Raw genomic sequence first — 6000 nt, 5'->3', positions numbered from 1 at the left:
CTGTTCATTCAGGTCACTGATGAACAGGTTAAACAAGACTGGACTCTGTACTGATCCCTGGGGGACCCCACTGACTACAGGCCTCCAACCAGACCCTGCACCATTGATTACAACCCCCTGAGTTCTGCCATCCAGCCAGTTCATGATCCATCTCACTCTTAGCAATTGGAAATTAACTCGCAAGTATTTTCAAAATCATTTTGAACTGTCTTTGCATTAGAAACAGTATAGAACACTATGTTGCTTTGCATTTAGGTCTAGATGTCTGAAGGAAAACTTCATTTGTTTTTATTCTGTCTTATCAGACTTCTTGTAAAGAAGAAAGTGAAATCTGATGAGAAAAAGTAATATGCAAAATCAGGAAAGAAACTATCATAACAATATACATGTGCATTGGCAAATGTATTTCATTTCAAACTGCTTTACAAATCCCAGCTTTTGTTCAGACTTAGTCTTTGTATGAGCATGTCTAAAGCTCATGTACATATTTCCAATAAGATTCCATGAACTTCATAGGATATGCAAAATCACATATGTTTTTAGACAGCACTGAAATCACAACTGTATCAGGAGAAGCCTGCTGTGAAAAGGAATGGATTATTATTATTATTGTCAAAGTAATGTTTCTCAAACACCTTCCAGCTATTACTTGTATCTAAGGATCTGTTGCAGGAAAGCCATGAAATAACCGTCACCGAGTCCAGAGCATGCTGGATCAGGCCTTCCTGATATGTTCTCCTGCACCACAACATTTAAAGCAGCATTTGAGTAGCCCTGGCTCTTTTTCTGCATGTGTGTGTGTCATTGACACTGCATCTGCCTATATAATCATCAGCTCTCTTCATGGCTGCAGTCTGTTGATTTCCCAGCTAACATTAAACTAGCTCTAAACTAGGCAGACAGAAATTAATTAGTGTAACACCTCAGAATTCAGCAGCTCAGTCTTTAAGTAGGGTTTCTGGAAGATTTCTGCTTGCTGGGGATGCATCCTGCTGCAGTTGTGCTGCTGTAGGGAGCAGAGCCCTTAATTGTATTGTTGCTAGCTGGTTGCTACCAGACCAACTGTGTAGAAGTCAACAGGAGAATAACAGCCAAAAAAGCTGTTGATTAAATTAGAATTAGCCCCCTGTGTGCAGGAAAGGCTGGGAGACCAGAGAAGTGGAATGTATACCCAGCAATTAAAACTGATACTGGCTGGTCAAGCTGGAGGAAGATACTCAGCACATCTGCAGCTTGGTAGGCCAGTATAAAAATTGAGCGGGAGTAAATAATTATGTCTGCTGTGAACTGCACTCAATCCAAGGGAATAAAAATAATCCATATGAACCTAATGCCCTTTTTTTTTTTTTTATTTGCCATAAGCAATTTATATTTTACTTTGGAAAATCAGGTTTGGCCCTTAACTTTTTACTCTGCTGGCACTCAGGCTCTGAGCTTAAAGAGACAACCTGGGCTGTTGCCACTAGCAGAGGACAGACAGACTTGCTGTCTATGAGCTCCTCTTGATACAGGAATCCATTTCTCCCTGCCACTTCTTTTCAGAAATTGAATTGTCTCTTGATTTAGTTTCTTTTTTTGCTGTTTCTGAGAAACAAAGCAGAAAACCTGCCCACTTTTTCCCTTTTCTTCCAGATGTTTGAAAATCCTCAGTATTTACAAATTCTGGCTTTCACAGTTCCTCTGGCAATGCTCAAAATTGCATAGGAACAAGAAAAACAAGAATTCTTCTTGCTTCCCTTACAACAGTTTTAAATGCATCAAGCCTTTTGTTACTGCGGTGGTGCTACAAGTCACTTGTTAGCCAGTTAGCCAAGTCCTCGTAGAAAGCAAGAGTTAAAAAATATTTATTGTTTGGAATGGAGTAAAAAATTAATTTTTTTGTCACAATCTTTTCCCACAGAAGCACTGGTGAAAGAAACACTCTTCAAAGTGCAAAGGGTTTGCTCTGAGTAGATTTGTTATTTTTAAAACTTCAGAGCTCCGGTTTCCCTTGGTGAAATTGTCACTTTGGCAGATTAACAAACCTGTATACTTTATCTACAAACTCAGTCCAACCCCAATTGAAGTTTCAAAATTTACTACTAACATTAGAAGACACATAGGATCCAGGCACCTGGGCTGGAGTTGGGTGAGGACAGCCTGAATGTCTCCCTTGGTTTCCCACAGACAGCACTTGGGACAGCCCTCATACCCTTTTCAGAAGTAAATTTTAGGTTATTTCATGATCTAAGTTTTTAAGGCTTTCACTTGTCCAATACCTGTGCCTTGTCTCCCTCAAGAAATTCTACCATCCAAATGTTTGCTGGTCTACAAGCCCAAGTCAGAAAAAGCATCCTCTTCCAGGTAAGACTTGCAGTATGGACCAGCTCTAATAAATAGGGACTCTATCTTTGTCTGCATCTCTGCTCACTGCTGCAGTACAGACAAAAGCAAGACGAAGAGCATGGAGCTAAAACTACTGGCATTTATTTCTCTCTGTTTGTCGAGATGAAGAAATCTGACAATGTCCTACCAGCAAAAATCCTTCAAACAATCAAGGATAAGTTGAACAGGGTCTAATTTAAAGAAAAATTCCTATACAACTACATTTTTTACTGTTTTTATTATTTTGTGCCCACAAAATAAAGTATTGGAAGTATATGAGGGCATTGACAGGTTTACCCATTTGGAGAACAGTATTTCCCAGAAGAACAAAGCTTAAAAACACAAGATGTTAAAATAAAAGCTAGATCTTTTTTCTGTTAAAGAGATCAACAAGCTAAATTAAAAAGATGCCATTCATAGCAGAAATCACACAATGCAGAGGGCAACAATGGAGTGCTGTTCTGCAAACATCTGTTAGATGCATTGGCCTGTAAGGGGATACCTGGCAAGCACATGTACTTAGGATGTCTGTAGTCCATTCGTCAGCTTTGGCAGCTATTTTGGGCCTTGCAGGGGGGCGGCCATGTGTCTACAGGTGGTCACCATTCCAAGACAGATCCCCACCAAAATGGCTTTACTGCAGCCCTTCAGCAGCCTCTGGGGGCAATTTCTGGATTTTTGCTGGTGTGAGCTTCCAGGCGATGGTGGGCACCCTGCTGCTCGGTGGTCATTCCCCTGTGAGCTCTGCCTGTGTTTTACCTTTCCCTTTTCTATTTCCCTTTCAGCTCATTCATTACCACTAAGGGTTCTGCCATATGCAAGAGCAGAATGCAAGTCTTCTCCTACAAACTGCCTCACGTGACTCTAATGTCATTATCCTGCTGGGAGAATAACTTCTCTTGTTGACTCATTTAATGCATTTAATGATTTAGTGCATATTTATATTTATTTTAGTGTATTTTAAACTGCAACAGAAAAAGTAAATAAAAAGTAGACTACAGAGGTCCATGTATATATTTAGATAACCTGAACTGCTGATCAAGCAGGGCAATGTTCGATGTATTTTATAGCAGACACTATAGCACCACATTGGTTTTGTCTAGATATCATGAAAGAACAATCAAGTGTGGTAATGTTCTTCTTTAAGAAAAGTTTCTGGGAGACATTTAATATACTGACAAAATCCAAGACAATAATAATGCCCTCAAGAATAATGAAGCAGATGCCGGGGACAGCAGAATTTAATTTTTCTCTTCCTGATTCACGTCATACTCCTCCAGGTTTTACATTCTTACTTGTATACAGACAGAGCTTCAAAATGTGTTTAGAAATCAGACTTTCACTGATTTTGGCAAGACTTAGAGGCCTGTACATTTCTGGCTTGTGAACAGAACCTTCATAAAATGAAAATATAATCTATTGGTCCAATTCGATATTAGATTATTTTATTAATTTCTCTATCATATTACATTACTTCTTATGTTTATTTTCCAAAAGAGAGCTAAAAGCTTTAATTTTTTTTATGTTAATTTTATGTTGGGTTGTATTTTATTCAAAACATAAATACTGTTGTGCTCTGGTCTGCTAATAATTTAGGCAATTATGAAGATAACAGCAGTTAAGGCCCCTAATTTCATATGCACTAAAAGTGTTTACTATCTGCTTTATGGCTATGTCATTAGTATTTTTGGAGTGCACAGTTTTCTGGAGCAGTTCTGCAAGCAATGCATAAAATCTGTAATACCGATCCATCTCTGGTGTTTAGACAACTGGCTTTTGCTCAGTCATTTAAAATGAAAAGCTAACATTAACCACTTTAAACCAGCTTTTTAATAATGTCTACTAAGAGTAGTGGTGTGGAGGTAGGGAAATATATCAGTATTGCTATTACTAGCCTTTATAACCAGGAGAGCATCTATTTTAGTTTAAATGGGGATAAATCTGCTATGAAACAAAAGAGCCTAAGCTGGTTGTACCCTCCACAATGCAGGTTTGGGCAGAAATGACACCTAGGATTTAGTCCCAGATTAATGTAGTCTTTCAGAAGATTTGTGCGCAACAATGTGCCCAAACCCAATTAAAAACTCTATTTCTGTACTCGATACAGATATTAATTGTCCAAGTATTTTGATCCTCATATGTTCTTAGCATGGAATGGCATATCTGAGAATCAGTGTGTGTTGCCTCTATTTTGCAAGTAAACAGTGACTACTTCTTTCTGAAGTCCAAAATTTTACTTCCCAATATCTCTTAATCACTATAATAAAAGGTATTTGAATTTAATTAGGTCTTACTTTCAGTAGCAGGCTAGCTCTATAGAACAATGTAACACACTGAATTGTACATAACATACACACAGGTTTGTAAAGACTGATGTTACTTCCATTATATAGGTGCATGCCTAGATACAGTGAGGAAGAACACATTCTAAAACTCTAGGCAAATGTCGAGAGTTCAGTGCAATCACTTGATGAATAGGGAAGCTTAAATTCTGTTCATTTTTTTTTTTTTTTTTTTTTGAGTTCTTTGTGCCTAGTTTTACAATCTGGAACAGGAAATATGTCTGAATATTCAGGGTATCCATCTCTGGGCAGTCAGCTGTCACATTGCTGTACCAGCGGTGTGAAGGGTTGCCCCGAGCCAGGACAGCCTGGAGGAACCGCCAAGACAGTGTTCCTGCCTCCCAGTCAATACTTGGAAGATAGCATACCTGTGGGCAGGCAGTCAGAATGACAGTGTCCTCAGGGACTAGGCATGAGAGAAAACGTCATCTACTAACACAAAAAGGTGGGTTTGATGCTTTTGAGTGAGCTCAGACAGCAGCTGCCATCTCAGGTCCTTCCCACAGAAACCTTTCCACACATGAAGAGACCACTAAGACCACTCTGTCCTGCACATGTCATGTAAGGTAGCTACAACATAGGTCTAGGGTCTGGCCATTCAGTACAATGTGATATTACATTTACTTGCAGACACCGTATTTTACACAGCATCTTCTCGGACAGCTGGAGGCTAACTCAGAAGTACACATTGGGACGTGTGGCCTGATTCATCAATAAGCACACTAAAGCATGTTATGATTGAAACCTTCAACATTTTCATCTTATGAATAAAAAGAATTTTAAGAACTTGGTGCTTGTGCTTTGGATTAAGATTAATTCCTGTGCATTAAGTCTCAGGAGCTGCACTGGGGTTATACAAGCATCTGTAGATTACCTTATGTCTGTTCCTTCCTCTAATTGCTGATCGTGACCCAAGCAGTTATCTTTCTTTTTCCCCGCTTTCTCCTGTGGGACTTTTGCAGAGAGGATTTCAATCTTTCTGGCACACCAGACCTAGGAAAGTACCTTGATATTGTACAATGAAGAGAGATAAGGTAGAGCTGTTAGATAAGGAACGATAGCTAAGCTTATTTTCAATAATGTTTAAAACCAGAACATGTGTATATACCAGTATGTATCACAAGAATGTGTCTTGAGGCTGGTAGCCAGTTCTGGGACTGGGACTGTGTAACATATACCTCAGTACTTTGGAATCTGAGCCCACAAATATTTCTTTCTTGAGGGACCTACTCAACCATGTCAAGTTATCTAAGCATGTACCTGGTTAAGAGATTTGGAACTTGGACTAGGATTT

This window comes from Nesoenas mayeri (genome assembly GCF_963082525.1).
Source record: "Nesoenas mayeri genome assembly, chromosome: Z".
In the NCBI taxonomy this organism is placed as follows: Eukaryota; Metazoa; Chordata; class Aves; order Columbiformes; family Columbidae; genus Nesoenas; species Nesoenas mayeri.
Note: the sequence above shows the minus strand (reverse complement) of the source record.